The sequence below is a fragment of the Pelobates fuscus genome, chromosome 2 (assembly GCF_036172605.1).
Source record: "Pelobates fuscus isolate aPelFus1 chromosome 2, aPelFus1.pri, whole genome shotgun sequence".
In the NCBI taxonomy this organism is placed as follows: Eukaryota; Metazoa; Chordata; class Amphibia; order Anura; family Pelobatidae; genus Pelobates; species Pelobates fuscus.
The window spans coordinates 406,540,561-406,563,107 of NC_086318.1; positions in this window are offsets into that span (position 1 = coordinate 406,540,561).

Consider the following 22,547-nt stretch of genomic DNA (forward strand, 5'->3'; position numbering starts at 1 on the left):
AATATGTATGCATAGTACAGATTAAGAAACACATAAATACATTTCTAAATTCTATAAGGCTGCTTAAAATTGCCTCTCTCTGCAAACAAATATGGAGATTATGTTCCACCATAAGGAGAAAAGGAAAAGCAGCTATGGACCAAAACATTAAGATGCAGCAGTTTTGGTGCTTAGAATGCCCCTTTAATGCGTGACAATGGATTTGAAACAGAAATGTCAATTTACTTAGAACTTCCAGAGAAAATATTTGCAGAACTAATAAAGCATCTCTGATAGTAAACAATGAACTCATTGTAAAAGATGAAAAAATCTTTGAAAGTAGTGAACAGTAGGTCTAAAATGTGGTTTGGAGAACGCGCATGCATCAATCACATGAGGAAGGAGGTCCACTGGATGCGTCACTGGATATTTCCCTCCTAAACTCTGTGTAGTTAAAAAAAAAATCCTAATTACAATAGTATACATAGTATACTTTCAGCATCTGACAAGTTAATATGACATAAACGATAACACATACATGCATATAGATGATTTTACATGTGATCATAAGAGTTAACCGCCATGGGGTAATATTACCTTTGAGAAGGTTTGCAGATACCGTAATAAACTACAAGATCGGAGAACAAGAGCATTGCAAATGTTTTTAAAACACCTCAGGTTACATTATTTTCCCCTACTACATAGTTTGCTGTTTGGCATCTTTTATGTCACGTGATATATATTTATATATTTTATATTAGTGTAAGTCTAAGGTAGTGTAGATGTTAAATCTGAGTGCTAGTGTAGTGTAGGGGTTAATGTGAGGTTATACAGAAATTGCAGAACTTGTATATACATGAGATTAGCTATAGTTCAGAGTGGCAGTTATATCAGATACCATCAGTAATATGAAGGCAAAGGTTTATTTTTTGTACAAAAAATATTGTATGTTTTAAAATACTGCGCTATGTTTATGTTTTATTTGTTCTGACAAAAGCAGATCCTTATTGAGATAAGTTTCATAGTTTTATAATAAACTATCCCACTGAACTCCGAGCTGAGGGGTGGCTCTAAAATATGTGAGCTCAATAACACAGAGTAAAGAATATAAACATACCTTAAATGCTTTCATTTAATATAAATAATTGCTTAATTTATTTGATTTGTGTGTGGTGAAGTGGTGTGCAAGATCTTTTCTCTATTTTGCTATTCAGATCATGTAATATGTAATTGACACGTGTGATGTATGTATGATCCAAACTTGTAAAGCATGTATTCCGGGAAAAAAATGATAATATTTTGTCTAAGGTGCACTTCACTTTTATGTATCACAAACAGAGAGAGAAACAAACTGTTCAGTGATTTCAAGGTTTTCTGTTTTCTGGTAAATTATTCCAAGATAATCGAGATTAGTCAACTTCATGACCTGCTCCCTTGTTGTAGTGGGGAATGGAGAGTGAATTTCAAGGATTAAAAGTTAAAACATGCAGATCCTAGTCAGATAACACGGGAGAAATAAGTTATAGTACTCACTGAGCGGACTTATGAATGTAGTCTCCTTTATTAATGTTTTTAGACTCTATGACCACTGGATACTTTGTTTTCCCAATCTAAGCGATAAGACATAATTAATAAGCAACATAAAAATTGTTGAAAGATCTGTTTATGAGATAAAGGTGACAGCTGGTTTAAAACATGTATCAGGATACAATATAATTAAGAGGTTCGTCAACCAAACCATCGAAGGCAATGACAGCACACCTGGAAACACCTGACGCTTGTGAAATACATTTATTTTGCACTATTGCAAGGCCGAATTTGCGTAGAATACCCTGAACCAAACCTCAGCTCTGAGAGTAACTTATAATTGAATCAATTTGTAAACATTGCTGCTGCTCTAAGACAGCCCATTAGAGCTGTCAATCAGGTATCTGGAATTCTTAGTTCTAGCTGCCCAATGTCAATTATATCCAGTCAGCATTCAAAATACAAAAAGCTGCTATTTCCTATTAGGAATTGTTATTAATATCATTTGAATATTTATGTATGTGTTTTGCACATTTGGTTACTGAAGAAGGTCAACAATTAGATGAAACATGTAGGAGTGCACTATTTTATATATATATATATATTTATTTATTTTTGTACTAGTAAATGTGAGTTTCTTGATACTTGCCCTGAGTCCTGTTTATCATTGCTGGTGTAGAGACCGCAGTCAGGAGTGTAGGTGAAACTGGGTAGCGCCCCAGACATCTAACGGGAGGCCCCCAGAGGCGATATACTTACCACACGTTCTTTGAGTGAATTTCTATCAGCGTCGTTTTTATTTCTTCTATACTGTATTACTCTATGTTGGTATTTATTTTGTAGATCTTGTATTTTGGTATTTCTGGAAAGGGACATTTTCTGGAATATCCCCTGTGTGATAAGTCTGCTTTGACCACACCAAACACTTTGTGATGAGGGTGTGGGATAGAAACAAAGTGACGGCAGATAAGAGCCATTCGGCCCATCTAATCCGCCCAATTTTCTAAATACTCTCATTAGTCCCGGGCCTTATCTTAAGTCTAGGATAGCCTTATGCCTATCCCACACATGCTTAAACTCCCTCACCATGTTAACATCTACCACTTCAGCGGGAAGGCTATTCCATGCATCCACTACCCTCTCAGTAAAGTAATACTTCCTGATGTTATTTTTAAACCTTTGCCCCTCTAATTTAAGACTATGTCCTCTTGTTGTGGTAGTTTTTCTTCTTTTAAATATAGTCTCCTCCTTTACTGTGTTGATTCCCTTTATGTATTTAAATGTTTCTATCATATCCCCCCTGTCTCGTCTTTCCTCCAAGCTATACATGTTAAGATCCTTTAACCTTTCCTGGTAAGTTTTATCCTGCAATCCATGAACCAGTTTAGTAGCCCTTCTCTAAACTCTCTACAATGTATGTGTATATAAGTCAGCATTCAGTTAGATTCTAGAGTTTCCTATGCTTGTGACTCCTGAGGCTGTGAATTATTTTTTTTTTTTTCCGGAGTTCAAGTTTGGAGGTCAAGTTTCCAGTAAGGTAGAACTTCCTTTTGAACCAGTATTTAACCTGTTTTATAGATCTCCATTGGACACCAGGGATGAGACTTCACTCTCCCTCTGCAGCCGTAGAAAAAATGAGGATGGGTGGATCTTGTAAAATAAAATGTGTGTATGTGTGTGTATTTCAGAATACGTGTCTATGTGTATTCATGTATATGGGTATGTATGTTTATGTATACAGTGTATACATATAAATAATTATTAGAGTTTGATTGGGTGTTAGTATGAGTGAATTAGTGTGTTTGAGAGTGTTTTAGTGTCTGTGTGCTTGTACGAGTGTGTCATCTTGCTCGCAAGTGATTCATTCTTACTCCTCTTAGTATAAGGCTGCTCCCCTGGATTATTTAGGGTTCCTATGGCCAGGTATAAAATATTTACAAATAGTAATTAGCAAATTTCACTTGCTAGAGTTGTTCTCAGGGAAATCTTCCATAATATACATTGTTGTAGAACAGTGACCTCTAGTGGTAGCTTTGTTGAATCACATTAACCCTGCAATATAAACAATGCAGTTTCTTTAAAACTGCAATATTGTACTTTGCAGGTTTAAGGGAACAGGGACACTGACCCCAGACCTCTTCAATGAGCTGAAGTGTCTGGGTGCCTATAATGTCCATTTAAGATGTGATAACCATACCACACAGATGAGGAACTGTTATATTTTTATTGAGATCCCTCTCCAGGAGCTGCTGTCCCTAATTTATCTCCCCACGTACCGGTAACTCCTACACTAATTATGGTGCAAAGTTATATCGATTTCACACTTTTTCAGTTATCTTTTAAACATGGAATTTCTAATTTAGTGATTTTGTCCTATGAGTTTGAATTCTCTGGTCAATTCCCGGTTGAATGAGTAATCTTGCAAATAAGGTACTTCCTAGGTGCAGGGCTGGATTAAGAAACTATTGGGTCTGGTGCTGATGAGCATGATGGGCCTAATTACAGAATATTATAGACAGAAAACACTATAACAGTCATATCTTCCAAGTGTCCTGTATATGGTGGAGATAATGCCGGAGGGACACTCAGAGGATGAATAAATAAGAATACACATATCCTATGCTAATCTCTCATTACATCCCTCAACCAAATCTGTCTGTCCATCTCACAAACCCCACAGCTCAGACACACACACACACACACACACACACACTGACAGACACACATACACTAGCTGACAGACACACAAATTCACTAACAGACATACACATTCATTGGCAGACACATAAACACACTCACTGGTAGACATACTCTAAGTGACAGACACATACAAACTGACAGAGACAGACACACTGACAGAAAGAGACACACTGACAGAGACACACACACTCACTGACAAACACACATACACTCTCACTGACAAACACACACACTCTTTGACAGACACACATACAAACTCACTGACGTACATATATACACTCTCACTGACAAACACACATACACTCTTTGACAAACACACATACAAACTCACTGACAAACACATATACACTCTCACTGACAAGCACACAAACACTCTCACTGACAATCACACATACACTTTTACTGGCAAACATACATAGACTCTTTGACACACAAACACATACAAACTCACTAACAGACATATATAGAATGTATTTTTTTTTTTTAACTTTCACTCCACCCAGTCTTCCTACCTTTGGGAGTGCAGGCATGGAGTCTATTTCCCTGGGGCTTCTGGGCCGAGCGACTGGGCATGTGGGCCCTTGGCTCCAGTGGGGCTGCTGAGCGGGTGGGCGTGCAGTCAATGCAGGCGCGCGAGGGAGTCTAATCTCCCTGCTTAGCTCCCTCGAGTGCCTCTCAGTGATGCCAGGGCCAGAGTGACGTCATATTCTGGCTCTGGCATCACTGCAGTGCGCGCAAGGGAGCTGAGCAGGAAGAGCTCAGGGAAGAGTGCACCCTCGCCGCCCGCCTCCATTCCAAGCAGATGCAGTCTCTGGAGGCCCAAGGAGGACATCTGACCAGCTCCTGGGCCCCCCAGGACAAGAGGCTGACAAGGCATCTGCCAGGGCGTTTGTGGCGGCTTTGTTTTGCCGCCCCTCTAAAAGTGCCGCCCGAGGCACTGATTGTTAGAGAAACAGAAACAGCAAGAGAAATTACACCGTGTGCAGTCAGCTTCATGTTAACTATTTTACAGTCAGACAGTCTACACAAGTGTTGTTCCCCTGCATCCCCCGCCAGTTCCCATACTTAAATTCCTTTGAACAAAACTATAAAGAAAAATCATGTGAAGAGTAGTATAAAGTTGTTGTTTTTTATCGTTGGGCCTATTCCATGAGCATGGTCCTGAACCTTCAGCATCATTAGCCACTATGGTAATCTTTCCTGCTTATGACCCATGATCCTCAGCCATGCAATAGTCAACATGTTTGCCCCTAATAATAACACAATGGAGAAGATATATCAAGGCAAAATAGTTGCTAATTTTTACTGCAAAGTGCTAAATGTTGAGAAGTGTTCTACTGGCTACCATGGCGATACCACCTTTTCTAGCCTCAGACTAGCATCTTTATTGTCTCTTTAACGTATCCTCTGTCTAATTCTTAACACATAATATATATATATGTTTCTGAAGATCTCCTTTTGATGACATTGTGCCTTCTTACCCAGATAGGTAAACTGCTACCTCCCTGACTCAGTGATTAAACCTGAATTCATTTCATAAAACCTTCAGTCAATACATTTCCTATTAATTCTGTTAATTCTTAGAGATATTCACGAGCGCAGAAAGATATGTCAACAAGGCATTGTGCAACAAAAATACAAAACCAGCAACGAGACAACGGAAAAACCAATACAGAAATATTGACAATTCGAAAAAAGAAACGCTGACAGCAGGTACAGTGAGGCATAATTTAACCTTTGTCCTCGATGAGTTAGAGAGAACCTGTTGTGTATGTTTGACATTATGGTAAACCCCAGAAAAATACCGGCTTAAAAAGAAAGCTGTCAACGTGTAAATTGTACAGTTGATAGAATAATGGAAAGCATACAAGCCCACACATGTCCTGTAAACCCCAGTAATAACCAATGAGAATCCCTTTCAGACTGCACAAAAAAAGCTTAAGATATATATGTTTTTAAAAACCACAAGGTTGCTACTGAGAGTCAGGGAAAGTTAAACAGTTATGAGTATACAGAATGCACTATAACCACTGCAGCTTAATGCACTGTCCTTAATTTATCCCCTCTAATGACATGCCAGGAAAGGGGCTGGGGAGACAAAACTGCACTGTCTCCCCAGCTCTTCTCCCGGCGTGTCATTATGAGGAGAGAGACTGAATTAATGGTGTCATTGAAGGACTAGGTGAGTGCCCTTCATCTATGATATATAGTGACAGATATATACTAATATATAGTGACAGATTACCTTTTCATTGTCTACAGCAGGGGTGCCCAAAATTTAAATCCCCGGATGTTGCAGAACTACAACTCCCATGATTCCTTGCATGCCTTTATGGCATCATAGAAGCTGTAGTTTTAAAACATTTGGGGATCTACCTTCTGGGCACCCCTGGTCTACAGGTAACTTTATAACTTCAAGCAGCAAATACACACTATGTGACAAATCCACTTATCATCATCTTTGGTAACTATTTTTTCCCCCCCAAAAAATGGTACAGAGACAATTTTTTTGCATGCAGTTCAGTTAATGTACGGATTCCATATAGGTGACCAGCGATCTCTACCACCGTAGCAAATTTAAAACGTTCTATCTAGTTGGAACCCATAGGAATTTTTGTAAATTACTTTTACTAAGATGTACAGGGTACCCAAAGGATTACTCCCCCGCAAGCAGGGTCAACAGTAACATGGACATCAGATACGTTCTCTCACTCAGCGAGGGCTTAGCAACTCCCACAGCATAGTGACATTGTTAACTTGTCCTTGTGATGATGCAAAAAAAAAAAGTGTTTATGCAATAATAAAAAAAATTAAAGCATAGTCATGTTTGTAGTAAAATGAAAAAAACATATTTCTTTCCGATTTCTTATGTGTTACAATGTGCTACTAGTAAAAAAATAAAAAAAACTGCAAAAATATAAGTTGCTAAATGTATTACATCCACAGAAATACAGTTGGTGCAAGAGCAGACAGGTTTATTTTTCCTCTGTAATGAAAGGATAACTACGTGTCATCTAAATGTGGACAGTTTTGTACAAAAAAACGTAAGATTATAATAATAAGATGTTGCAAAGGGTTGTTTACTAAAGTAAGAATTGTCGGAAATTTATAGTGAGCTCATTTTTTTTTGTCTGAATTTGGTCAAAACGTGTCATTTGCCCAAACACAGAGCCATAATGTACCAACCACCGAGCAAAAATGTACCACACACCGAGCCAAAATGTACCACACACCGAGCCAAAATGTACCACACACCGAGCCAAAATGTACCACACACCGAGCCAAAAAGTACCAAACACTGAGCCAAAATGTACCACACACCGAGCCAAAATGTACCACACATAGAGCCAAAATGTACCACACACCGAGCCAAAATGTACCACACACCGAGCCAAAATGTACCACACACTGAGCCAAAAAGTACCAAACACTGAGCCACAATGTACCACACACCGAGCCAAAATGTACCACACACTGAGCCAAAAAGTATCAAACACTGAGCCAAAATGTACCACACACCGAGCCAAAAAGTACCAAACACTGAGCCAAAATGTACCAAACACTGAGCCAAAATGTACCACACACCGAGCCAAAATGTACCACACACCGAGCCAAAATGTACCACACACCGAGCCAAAATGTACCACACACCGAGCCAAAATGATTCTGAATTACACCAGTGGAGCCAAAAAAGAGATGATTGATGGGAAAGAAAGATGATTGGACAGTCACTAAATGTTGATTTTATTTACAGATCAATCGAGAAATAGAGGGTAAAAATGAAGCAGCAGTAAAAATAAAATCTATATTTATATCTGTCTCATATCTGTCTCTGTCTCATTAGAGATTTCTTTGCCAGAAACTCAAGGAAGCAAGGTGAAAGGTCAGTGTAGGACCCACCTGAGAGGTCTGCCTTGACGTTGGCAGGTGGACATCCCCGCTCATGGCCATTGGAGTAACTAAATGACCTCCATTTGTTTGAATATACATGGGGATTTAGGAGAGAGCGCAGGTAACTTTTTCTTTGTTTTTTACTGTATGTATTGGGGCTGATGTGTACTGTGGTCGTTGCAGCCGCCCAGGAGTGATGGGAGTGAGCGCAGGACTTGTTTTCTTGTAATTTATAAATATAGGGTTTTGTTTTTTTACTAAAACTCCAGTTGTTCTCTCTATTGGTTATTTTTTTCTCACTTCAAGTATGAACCACATAGTAGGAAAATGCTCCTATCAGTGTACTGCAAAATATATACATATTATTTATATTATGCATATATTTTCCACTACACCGATTGACATTTTTGAGCGATTTTGTTTTTTTTAGATTTGGTTCTTTAATCAGTTTTTTTCGGTTCAGAAATACTGCTGAGCCAAACCAACAGTCTAATTTTCTTGTCGTACACAAGTCTAAAAGTGAATTTCAAATTTATGGCAAAAATAGCTAATTTGGAAAATTTCTCCCAGTTAACTATGATTCTAATTTGACTATTTTTTTTTTATAATGCTTTATTTTTGTTGTGCACATTATGACAGAGAGGCTTATGATGCCACAACAGCGAACACAAGCATGAGAATATCAAAACAGAGGAAAACGTAGGTATGGCATGAAGACAATGGCACATTTTTAAGAGAGTAAGAGAATAGTTATAAACAAAATACATGGCATGAGCTGGTCATACTAGAAGTAGATCTAAGTGTTTTATTTCATCAATATCATGTTTCCCTAATGGCAGAGTAGCAAAAATAAAATGAAATACAAAGAATTCTCATAAGATCTACCTGGGTCATGCTAGAGTAACTAGTGTGAAGTTAAATAAAATACAGGCTTTATAACACTGCGTGACAGAAGGATATTTGCCCTCATAAAAAAAAAAACACATTAGGCCTGCACATCTCCAGTGCCTAATTAGTTAAAGGGCAGCTGTTAATTACATGGCATAGTCACCCACGCATATGTATTATTAATAATTGCAGTTGATCTGAACATAAAATGATAGTTAAGAGGAACAAAACAAGTGCTCAGCAGATGCTAGAGTTAGATGCGATGGCCAGGCACTATGCAGAGACAAAGTCCCGTTCTCCCTTCATCCAACGTCTTGCATAGGTAGAGCAAAGTCCCCACTTGGTAGACTCTTCATCAGGCTTGAGGATACCTGGGAGCTGTCGTTGTAGTAGCATAAGCCCTGCAGAATCCGCACCGACCAGCCCTCCGCACTCCAAGCTTGTTGTAAATCAGAACTGACTTGTGATGTACTGCGGGATCCAGGAGAACTTCACAACGATGTTTTCATGCTGTGTCCGGCATGTCTTGCTGGACTTGCTTTGCGGTCTTTTGTTGCAGTGGGTGGAGCTTCACAAGGCATGTGCCGTTGGTACCGGGCTCGGCGCTGCTGCCATCTTGTAAGGTAGGCCTTGGGAGTTCCAAGCCACCTAGTCTCCACACATCTCAAGCTCTCCGCACTGGGGACCGGGATATCCCCCTCGGTCCACAGAGGGGGGAAACGGGACCGGCAAGCATCTCACGAAGCCAGTGTGTGGCAGCTGGGAAGGGAGGCAGAGCAGCGGCTGTCCATCCCGCTCCCCGCTTGAGTAGGCCATAGCCCGCGAAGCCTCGTGCTTCCCTCAGAGGACCCGAAATTCCCAATCTCTGGGTCTGCCACCTCTTCCACCACCGTGTGGATGTCTCGTGGGCTCATCTTGAGTACCAGAGCTGCACATTTTTGCCTAAGAGGCCAGATTTCTCCAGAGCCTCTCCTGCTTGCGACCGGTCAGCATGGCGGTCTGGCCCCGCCCCCTAATTCGGCTATTTTGATCGAAAATGTTAAATTAACTTTGGATTCACTCCATTGTTTGTTAGCTTGAATTCGTCCCTTAATATATGTTTGTTTGTTTCTCATAATTGTCCATATTAAAATTGGGATTTCTATGGGGCAATTAGTTTTAAGTTAATTTGGCTACAAGTGTGCATATCTTTCTTGTAAGTAAAAGGGCCATTTCGGCTGATAAAGGTAAAAAGAAAATAAAGTAGGTGTGTCTTGGAATATCTTCTCTCGCTGAAGTGTCGTTAGATCAAAAATATTATGAAACCACTAATATAAAATCAGAGGAACAACTTTCTTATCATTATGAGTTCAAGAATTCTTTAAACAAAGTGATACCTAGGCTTAAAATACTTAGAAATGTAGGTAAAACATACCTATTACTTAATATTTGTGACTCTGCAAGTTCCTTCTATAAAAAGTAAATTTGAAAAACCCATCTTGATAGACGTGCTAAATGAATGTGATCTGTCTTTTATTAAAATAATTGTATGAGCTGTCGATAAAACGTATTTGTAAAAGTTGAAAATATTTTAACATGCGTAATGTGTTAACAAATTTGCCAAGGAATGCCTTAATTTTTTTTTACATTGATTACCGTCATAAAGTAGGTTGTTGTCCAAAAAAAAACAAAAAAACGAGATGATAGTCTGTTGATTTTCAATAGTTATCATGTAAAAGCATTTACTCATGTAGCTAGTGACACCTGTCACCATGTTTTGGCAACATACTATCCCCAATTTACTGCCGGTCAGAGTGGTAGTCCGAACATCGATGTGATGAGAAAGTCAATTGCCCCTTACTGAACTTCGTTGTGCTTCTCACAAATACATTTCAAAGTATGTATTTTAATCAAGTGGGGAGTGTACCAGCTCATCCTTCAAATATTTACTCTTATGCAAAATTGGCAGCTTTGAGTGACTGTAAACAAAGTGACTCTTTAGAAATCTGAAGGTCCAAAGGTCATTCCAATATTTATATGGTCATGTAATGGGTTTTATAGGGAAATTTCATTAGGTCAAAGCTGACCTTTTAGAGGTTTAAAAACAAACACACAACGTAATAGGGAAAACATGACTACAAATTTGAAAGCTTGTCTCAAATAATTATTTGCAGATTTCTAAATCCTATACTGGTAATTCGGGCCAAAAGAACATTTTGGTGATCATAGCCTAATGTCATGACTTCACTAAAATTGATGGTGGTCTTGGCTTGTTTATTTTTTTTCTTGTAAACTATCAAAATCAAACATTGACTAAGATATGTAAATTCATCTTACAAAATGCAATTTTAATGTCAGCTTAGTAATAAGTTAAGTTTCCTTTTTTTGGCTTTATTATATGTGTGAATGATGAGACGGGGAAAGGGAAGAGAGAAAAAAAGAGATACAACAGAGGGGGGAAAAAAGAGAGCCATAGAAAAAAAATTAGAAAGGACAGTGGAATGGTGTGATATAGGAGAGGAAAAGAGAGAGACATGAATATGCAGAGAGGGATAAAAGAGAGGCCGAAAGACAAGAAGAGGGAGAGAGAAAGTGTCGGGAAGACAGAAGACACAGAGGAAAAGAAAGAGTGAGTATTGGGAAGACAGAAGACAAGTAGGGTAAGAGATAGAGAGTGTGTGGGGAAGACAGAATAAACAGAGGGAAAAAGAGATAGAGGATGAGGAAGACAAAATATGCAAAGGAAGACAAAGAGAGAGAAGCAGAGGGGGAGGAATAGACAGTAGATAGTCAAAGATAGAGAGAGAGGAGCATATAGAGAGAATGGCATATGCAGAGATATAAAGGAGAAGACCAAGAGAAAGAAAAGGGAGATTTTGGGAAGAGAGAAGACGTGAAGGAAGAGGGAGAGAAGCAGAGAGGAAGAGAGAAACACTGAGGAGTTATAGGGAGGAAAAAGAAATGACAGAGGAAGAGAGGGTATGTGGGAGAATTAGAGAGGGAGAGAGAGTACAGAGAGTAGAGAGACACAGAGACGGGAAAACGAGACTATGATTTGCAAAGAGTGCATGTGAGTATCTGAAAGTCAGAGAGAGATAATAGAAAAATGATGACAGTAAGTAACTATGGCAGATCGTGTCCTATATTCCCCTATCTTGTCCCCAGAGGAACTAAAATCATCCCTGGTTCAGTGTCTTCCCTTCTACCGAATGTAACTCCGATGCTCACGCTCTCTGGCAGGCTTTCGCACCCAAAGTGGCGAAAGCTTCACAGCGATACTTGCTAAAAAAAAAAATGGAACTACAACGCGGCCACTTTGCATCGCAATGGCCGGTCATGTTTGCTCACCATTTTACCTCACTTCCCGACCTGCTAGAAGAGCGCTATTTGGAGGGAAGGTACTACGGACTAACGGGACTAATCGCTCCCAGAGAACCAGGGGGGGCTCCCTTTTGTTTGAGTGCAGCAGCTCCCGATGTTTGACCGTCAAATGCCACTTTCACACTGGAACTATTTTGGGCTGAGTCCTCGTGTGCGGCCAGTCAAAACTTTACACCGGTGGCGATTGGTCAATTCTTTATGGATCTGGGTGCTATTTTGCTAACTTGGGCGCTTAGACAAGAGCTATCTGGGGTGTATAATACGTAAGGTTCCTGTGAGTTTTAGCAGTGTTTTGTTTTTCATGTTTGGCACTCTGTTTTCCGGGAGTTAATTAGTTTAGCGAATAGCAACTCAATTATCTCACAGAAACACATGTGTTGAATGGAGACCCCATGCTGGGGGGGTCTGTGCATAAAAAGCTGCATTTTGCTCAATAAAATGAGTTGTACTCCCAGAACCATGTGTCGTGATATCTAGTTACTGGGGGGAGAGTAATGTTGACTGACCAGTGTTTCTTCTAGCTACAATGAGGAATCAGCGGAGATACTAGTCAGGGTATTGGAGCTCCGCTACAGTAACAGTTAGAACGAAAGGGGCAGATGGAGGAAGTAAGAGATGAAGGCAGTGAAGGTTAATGGAAGAATAGAAAGAGTAAGAGAATGGGGAAAGAAAACAAGAGAGAGTAGGTGAAAAAGAAACGTCAGAGGAAGAGAGTGGGGAAGAAGAATAGACAGACATAGTATGTGGAAAAGTAGATAAACAGGCCCATTCACTAAACTCAGATTGTAGTGAATTTAAATCTGAATGGCAACCCTAATGTTAAAAATAGCTGATTTGGACACATTCATCGGTTCATATGGTCACAGCTTGACTATTTTAGCCTCATTATTGCCTTTCACATAACAGTTGTTTTAAGGTCGAAGTTTAGCTGAGTTGAACAATGTAACAAAGTTTAGTGACTAACCCGGGAAGTGAGAGAATTAGGAAGAAGAACTTCATAAACAAATATTTGCAAACCAAAAATTAGCAAAAAGAAAGGAGAATTTCTCCATTCAGCGTACATAGCTAAAAAAGCACACAAACTGAAATCCCATGAAAATAGCATAAAACGAAAACCACCAAGAGGGCTAAGTTGATATAAAATTTACCCTCCTAGGGGGGCGGAGCCGAGCAGCCAAAGCGACCAGACGCACATTCTCGGAGCTCCGAGATAAACAGCGCTGATAAGCGAAATAAAGTTTGAAAAACCCCTTCGAAACGAGGAACTAGACGCCCCAGAAAGACCAGAGCCATCATGGGGCGAAACTCTAAGAAGCAGAAAGCGGATAAACCCAAACACGGGATGAATATAGGAGAGCTCTTCAAGCAGGCGCATGGCGCGAGTGGGCCCAAAATGGCCGCGGATCTGGATGAATACTCCGACTCCTCGGAAGAGATGTCGCACTTCATCGGAGCGGCAGAAATGCTAACACAGAGACCCATTCACACAGGCAACCAGAGCTTACACTGCCAACCTGTCACTAAAGAGACTCTGCAAGAGCTCCTGGCGGGTCTTCAAAAAACCCTCCAGGCGGATGTGGCCGCACTGAGGCAGGACCTCACGGGCCTGGTGGGCCGACTAGGATCTATCGAGGCCTCCACAAAGGACCACGATCAGAGAATATCCTCCCTTGAACAAGAGGTGCAACTGCTGAAAAAACAACAGGCTGGGGTGGAACAGAAACTAGCGACCGCTGAAGACGCGAGACGCCGCATGAATATCAAAATACGAGGTATCCCAGATGAGGTACCGACAGCAGAGTTACCGCACCTCACGAGAAGGCTGTTGGGAGCATTACTACCTCCAAAACAAGCCAGGCAAATTGCGGTAGAAGGGGTATTTCGGATTCCGAAACCCAGGAGGGCCCCAGAAGGAGCACACCAAGATACAGTGGTGAAATTCCAAAGAAGCAGTGACAAGGCGGCAGTACAAGCAGCCCTCAAGGGCCAGTCCCCATATGTATTCGAAGGTATGTCCTTAACCTTTTATGCCGACCTTACTGGGAGCACTCTCCAGTGGAGGAGGTCCCTGCAGGAGTTTACCACTCTCCTGCGGAACAGCCAAATCCAATACAGGTGGAGGAACCGCACGCTCCAAGTGCAACACAAAGACTCTGTCCACCAGGTCCAAGACTTACAGGATGCATTGGCGCTTCTAGACACCCTAGGCCTACCACGGGATGCTTTGCAGAGTAATGGGACTCGGAGACCGACCACACAAGCACACACATGGGACCCGGCAGGAAGCATCCCGTTTGTTCCGCGACGAAACCCACAAGGTACCTACGCTTCTGCAACAACTTGAAGAGTACATCTCCCATGAGTACTTAACACCAAAGGGGTACCGAGCCCCGACAGCCTCACCAAATCTGTGACTTTTTTATTAATTTTTTCAACCGATCCTCTTATGCTGTCTCATTATTTTTCACTAAAGGAACTCTGTGTTTCGTTTAGTTATACTCGTATTCCATGCAGATCACACTGGCTGCAGTCGATTCCCTGGCACTAGAGAGGGAAACAGTACCCCCTATGCATAGCCCTCATGTTTAAGCTCACACTTCACGTTTCAACTTAAATTGTGCACTGTGTTTTTCTAATGCTAGATGTACCGGTTCACTCTCTTTATCAATCGACTAACTGCGCTAGCCTGTCTATATAAATTACCGGTTAAGCCCATAGGCACGATAAGATTACCAAGTGATGTTACTTTATTCGTTGGCATGCCGTAGCAACGTTTATCTTTCTTAAGAGCCCTGCAGCCTATGTAAGTTGGGGGTATAATATCGCTACTAACATAACGCTTCTGAGGCAGCTAAGCCATTCTACTAGATGATGTTCCACCCATAGCCTTCCACCATTAGCACTGTAATAGGCGATTGTACTGTCATTCTGACTGACTAATTTGTTATGCAATTTTTCTTGCCTTTTCTTTTTCTTTTTCTTTTTTTCTTTTTATTTTTAATCGTATACACACTAGATGAGCAATGTACCTAGCATTATAAACCTGCAACACCTTGGTCATATGCTAACTGTGATCCTCTCAACACACACATGACCTATTCCTGCTCACAGCCTGTCTTTGCAATTCTAATCGTTGTCTTAATGTTATACCACTTTAGCATGTAATATTAATTATAAAAATGTGCATGCATTATCATACCCCACTCTGTTTTCAAATGTTCATGAAAAAGCGCGAGGATTGCCTTTGGGGTACCTCATGCGTGTTGTTATCTCGTATGCACGACAAAAATAAAGAATTAAAAAAAAAAAAATTTACCCTCCTAATATAAGCCAGTATTATAACCGAGAATTAAAAAAAGAAAAGAAAAGTAGAACAAATGATCTAATTTCTTTAATTTAGCTATATCACTCACAATTTCATCTGCCTAATGTGTCCTGATGACACTGAAACGTACAGATTGCTATCGAAGTATAGAGTATTTTGCTTCCTATCTAATCTCCAGTCTGTTTTATCAAACCTTTTTAAACACAATATGTTTTGACTTTTTCTGGTAGGAATAGACAGAATTCAGAATATGTGTCATCACACAAAACAAGATTTCTTCATGCGTTTTAATGTTTTCACCAGTTTTTCTAGATTACCATGAATGTAATTGTGAGGTTACACTTACAGTTTAATTCGAAGAAGAAAGAGAAAGAATGTACTGTGAACATAAAAATACTGTTTTTTGCAATTTTTTAAAATTGAATTTTGCAAGGGATATTCTAAAGGGATATTTTAAGCACCATAACCACTGCTGTGGTGGTTATGGTACCAAGAGTCCTGTGGTGCCCAAAGTATGAACTTTCACTTCCAGTGCAGGCCAGAAGAACCTTGCGTGCGTGACAGAGCCAGCTAAAACAGCTTGTCATGAGATGGTGCAAGGGGGCTCTTGCTGTAGTGGTTATGGTGTTTAGAGTATCACTTTAACAGCTTTAACTTGTTTAAAAAAAAAAATCAGTTCTGTATGTCTGAAATGAATGCTTGGCCATCTTCATAATTTGTATTTCTTGGAAACGTGACTAGTTAGAGAACATGTCAGATAGTTTTAGAATGTGGGAACACACCGCATGACATACAGAGACCAATATGCACTTTATTTGTTTTTCTTTGCTGGAACTCACCAATTGTCCAGTGACCCACAGAATGGAACCTGTAATTATGGCCAAGTCAAGATCACGTGTCGAGGCAGGAAAGAAAACAACACTTTGTTTCGATGATGATAGGGAAAGTTAACTAACTGAAATGGAAATCTGTAAACCAAAAGGTCCGTTCACATGGCTATTACTTAGAATAGCTTAAAAATAAAACAATAAATATCCTGTTCCTTTTTCTGAAGGGTGGGGAATATTATTTATTTTTGGGGGGATTCATTTGATCCTATAGCAGTTTATTTTCAGACAAAATTTTTGAACACATTCACATCCACTTTCATTAGAATTGAGAAGTTTTACGAAATATTTAGGATATTCATTTCTTAAAAAGCATGCTTTTGTACAGTTCTGTGGGCAGGCATCATGTTGTTTCTAATTTATAATCAAGGTATTAAATGCTCATTACAGGATTGAAGTAGATCTTTGTCCACTAAATGCCAAGTTCGTACTACCAAGCCAGGAACCTGGTAACTTAAGTACACAATATGTTACGGAGCAGCGCAGTCTCGAAGCTGACAGGTGACCCTCGTAGTCATGCGTTCGTATGAGGCTGTGTAAACGCCACCAAGGTCTACTCACCCAAACAACGTCCGGCTCTGTAAACATTAGAGATGCCAGCCGCTGCATGTCTAAGCCTTTTACAGGCTTCCTAACTTCCCTTGATCATTGGTGATCGTAAACGTGCGTGCTTCGTCACATCACAGACATTCCAACGTCACATCACCTCTATGGGCCAATCAGAGCCCTTCTTTGGTTATTTAAACTCAATTTGGCTAGTTTTCATTGGCCTGTTGTGGTTTCCAATTTGGTTATCAGAGAGCGCGTTATTTCTGTTGATTATTGAATATTTTGACCTTGGCTTGTTTTTTTACTATTCTAACTTCTGTATCCCTTGACATTTGGCTTGTCTATACGTACCTATTGGCTCCCTGACATCATCCTGTCCTGTACTATTCTATTAATTCCGGCCATTCTAAGGTCCAGCAATACATTTTAGGGTTTCTTTGTTTGCTTATTTATTTACTTAGGTTCTGTGTGTTGGGTGTTATATTATCCTGACACTATGGGTGCAACTGGGCCAAATACGAGGTGTCTTGATGTTGCAAACTATGCTACTGAATTTATTACTGATCTTTGCATATTCCTGGTTCATTTCAAGTAATATTGTTACCATGTTGAGCATTTTAGTAGACATTTTATATACAAGTAACATAGAGCTAAAAAAGGAAGACATACAGTGAACCGTATATATCCCTTGATATTAAAAGTTTACAATTTAAGCAAATATACACTCTATTACCAATATGGGGAACAATATTTAGAATTTGTAATACCTGCCGACTACCAACAGCTGGAGAAGGGATTGTCACTGAGTCCTGTGTCATAACACGCAGTACTTAAGTAAAGCTTAAACAAAGTAGAGATCTAGAATGGACAGAAGCATATTACCGGTCCTTAGAACTGGGCTTAATACCAGGTAAAAACAGATAATGCAAAATCGAATACAGACTAGTCAAAACAAGCCGGAGTACAGAAAGTAACAGAAACGGTGAGACTAGCCAAGGTCAACAGACCAGGTTACAGACCAGAGAGTACTCAAGAACAAGCTGAAGTCAAAAACCAGAGAAATCTCAGATACATTATCAAATATTTGAATATAAACGCACTCTCGTAATAAATGCAATGGAAACTACGACAGGGCAAAGAAAAATGGAAGGGTGGTGTTATATAGCTCTAAGTAACGTTTCATTAGTCTACATCATGAGTCCTCAAACTCCGGCCCCCCAGATGTTGCTGAACTACAACTCCCATGATTCTCTGGCTATCTATGTTATTCAAAGAATCATGGGAGTTGTAGTTCAGCAACATCTGCGGGGCCGGAGTTTGAGGACCCATGGCCTACATCATTTCTGTGATGCCAAAAAATGCAAGTGTTAGGGTGTAGGAATGGTGCAAATGAATGAAGCCAGTGTCCATTATGAGACCAGCATTAAAGGTGACGGTGCCTACTATGGAGGAGGTAAAGGCCAAAAGAGCCAATAACTGCCTTATGAATTAATTGACGGTTATGGTCCATAACAATACACTCTCCTTCAGAAAGGTTTGGTCACTTTGTGAAGAGATGGGAAGGAGGGGGTGAGTGGGATGAGTTTCTGTTTACTAGGGCTATCTCTGGTCTCGCAGTGGGTTGTGTGCCATTGGTATTTTATTTCATTATTTTTATTTTATTGTGCGATTTTTGTTGGTTTTACATATATGATTTAATTGAATCGCACATGTGGAGCTTCAGTGTTTCTGTACTGCATGTACCAAGAACAGAGCTTGCAAGACCATATATGGTACGTCACTCATCACTTGCAAACAAACACAAGAACAGACATAACAAACAACATTAAGACACTGCTAACAACTGGGAATACAATAGTCTTTGTTATGATAACATCAATTACCTCAATGGCCTGAAAGTAACAGCGAAAATGATACATAATAAGTTTCACTCCTCACCTGTCAAAGTGTACAGTCTAATTACCAGCATACAAGTAAAAAACAACTTGTCCTTTAAATATTATGTTTCAGGTCACATAAAGGCATTGATTCTTCTAATTTGTGCACTATTATTAAATGCATGATCCTGTTTTTGATTGACTATTTTGATAAACTACCAGTAGGTTCTGTAGCCCTGCATTATATGACAAAGATACAGATTAACGCAAAGAAAAAATAGCAATTTGTCTGAACGTAGACAAATCGGCGGTTCGGCTGAATTACGTATCTACGCAACGACATACGGACACAGAACCTAGCAAACGACTAGCAAACGCCCATTTTCGTTTGGCTCATACATTTCAAAAGGAGGTGAGCATAATGCCAAGTCAGGTTAAACGTTGGTAAAAAACTAAAATCAGTTTTACGACTGCACAAAATGATGCTGCTCCAGGACTTTATCTTGGAAATGTTTTGATAATTCTTTGGTCTCCGTAATGCTATATGTTTAGATGTATTTTCTAGAAAACAAAAAATAAAACAAAAAAACTCTGGGGCCTTCCAGAAGCATGGATTTTTATTCTGAGTATGCGTGGAACTTTAATTGCACTTAGCTGGACACTCTTCAACTAATATTGTGACTTCCAAGGACAGCTGGGAGCAGGGACAAGGCGTGAGGGACTCTAAAAGAATCAAGTGGGCAGAATGTGAGGTTATAAGAGGACCACTATGCGTGTGACTGCTAGAAAACTGGTGCAGCATATAGAAAGGAGGCTTTATCAGGGGTGATGTTTCTGCGTCATGCTGATGGAGACTTGTAATTTTATACAATGATATACATAAATATTTACAATATTCATATTTAATGCTTCTAAAGAACCTTATCGCTCTGCTGTAAGGTTTGTAAAACTCATTGGTCTTGTTGTTTGTTTACGTCGGCGCTGTAAAAACTCTGGGACTTTTAGAAAATGTTACTTTTATTTTTAGAATTGTGACACTTTCATTGCATTTAGGTGGAACTCCTTCCAATTCTACAAATATTGTAGCTTCTCGAGAAAACTGGTCGCAACGGAGCATTTATGTTTTCAGGTTTTTCGTGTTTGTTTAATTACATTTTGGGTCACATGTTATCTAAATCGAATGTTAAAATCCTCATTCAGCCTGTTTTCTTTTTCAAATTCTTTATTTTTCTCATTCCACATGTAAGTAATAGACAATAAAGTAAAATACAGTGTCACAGTAAACGTTGTAGTGATAGCAATCTCAAATATTAGACTCTCAGAAATAAAAAAAGGAGGAAGCAGTTTTCTCTAAGACATGAGGAAGCATATAAAATGAGTGTTTTAATATCTATAATGAAAAACACATAGATTGGTATGTTATTTATGTACTCCATGGGGTCCTAAAGAAAAACCACAAGAGTCAGATGCCTAAAACTGATCACAACCCCATCGGAGATTCACCTTTTGAATTATGCTTCAAAGACTTCCTGTCTAATTTTACCAAAAAGTGTAAGGAGGTGTGGGGTGAAGGGGGGCACTGAAAGGAGAGCAATTCCCATGTTCAGCCTTAACAAGAGTTTAACATTAAACCTATCAGTCCAGGCCTAGTATGTAACTCCATGTGAGTAAGTGAGCTAGCAGTGAAGCACATTGCCATATATGTATGCTAACAGTAACAGAAAAAGAAAAGACAAAAACCAAAGTAGGAAAAACAGTTCTTCTCATGGTGATACTGTGTAAGTCTCTGGGAGTTGAGAAACCCATTGTGGCAGGTAACAGCCATCATGTGTGACAACTGTCGGTATGGTCAGGTCTATTCCTGGGAAGACACAGAGATCTGAGTAGATTGCGGTGTCAACACATGTATCATGGTCAGATCCAAGCGAGACAGGCCTTTCCCAGCGATATCCGGTAATCCAGGGAGGCCCAAGGTGCGTATATGTTCCTCTAATTCTTGGTAACTCCCCGCTCAAAGGGTATTTCCTTGAATAGTCAGTAGTAGGACCCTCGGTATCCTCCATCTGGTGGAAATGTCTTTGCAATTGTTGTAAAAGGGGTTTCAAGGATCTGCGCCAGGTGAGTGTGCTCTTCGTTAGCTCGGGGAACAGCAGCAACATGGTTCCTTTAAAGTGGATCAGCGTTTTCCCCCTCACTGCAGCCAGGAGTAAGCAATTAAAGTTACAATTAGGAACAATTAGGTCCGAAGTTGCAGATGGTGGTGCGTTCACTAGTTTTGGTAAACAAAACATGTTGTCTAGCTTAACTAGTTTGGCTTGTTTAGGTGGTAGGATGAAGATCAGTTGTTCCCTGAATCTCTGGTATACCCCTGATTTTTCAATTATATCTCCTCCTTTGATCTTCTAGCATGTCCACTGTGGCAGTGGTACTAAACTGTTGCTGCTGGAATTCTATTCGTTTTCTCTCCATTGTGGAGAGTCTGGTGTCATGAATACTGTTAGAGACCTCTAGTTGGGTAATCCTTGTTGTTGCACCCTCTATAGTATCTCAAAGTGGGCCATATCCCCTGTGTTTGTTCATACAAAATGATAGGTGGAACCGCTTGAATCTTGGATAACAAAGTTGGAGTCATACCATCATATGACTCTTTTAGTATGCTCCTTTGGACCATTCAGGAGTTGTCCAGACCCTTGTGCAGTCAAGATCCTGGTTTTCCTCTTAGTGTTAAAAAATATGTTAAGATAGCATATTTAAAATCCTTTGTGTATAAGTGAGAAGACTTCTGCTATAACATATATTAAAAAATCGTTCTGGGCATAGGTTAAAAATTTTTTAACCTATGCCCAGAACGATTTTTTTAACCTATGCCCAGAACGATTTTTTAATATATGTTATAGCAGAAGTCTTCTCATTTATACACAAAGGATTTTAAATATGCTATCTTAACATATTTGGAAAGGTTTTTTATTTAAGTTTAAAATATCTATATTTTATCAAAGTTATTATCTTTTTAGACCAGCTATGCCTCATGACTTTATCTTGTCTTTTATATTTACCAAAAACTGGCTTGTATTTTTAGAAATATGTCTCATTTTTAAGCTTAGTTTAACTAATCAGTATATTTAATGATATTCATTTTAATATAACTTATGCACTCTATTGTATCTCTTCGGAAGACTTTTGGAACGCATGTGCGTTCCACAGAGACAAAAACCCATTGGCTACCCTACAGATTTGGAACACGCATGCGTTCAGATATAGGAAATTAAAGATGATGTTGGTGGTAGATCGTGGTTGAAACGCACGTGCGTTCCACTTCGGCGGAACACGGAAGTAGACGCCGGTATGTGGGCCGCACGTGCGCTTGATAATGACGGAACCCGGAAGTGGTTTCTTTTTTTTTTTTTTTTTCTTTTTTTTTTCCCTTCCTTTTCCCTTTCCTTTTTTTTTTTATAATTTATTTGATTTTAATTGACAAACATACAAAAAGACAATACACACTACACAATGCATTACCATCAACAGAACTATATATATAAAGTGCATAGTTTATAATTTCTCTCC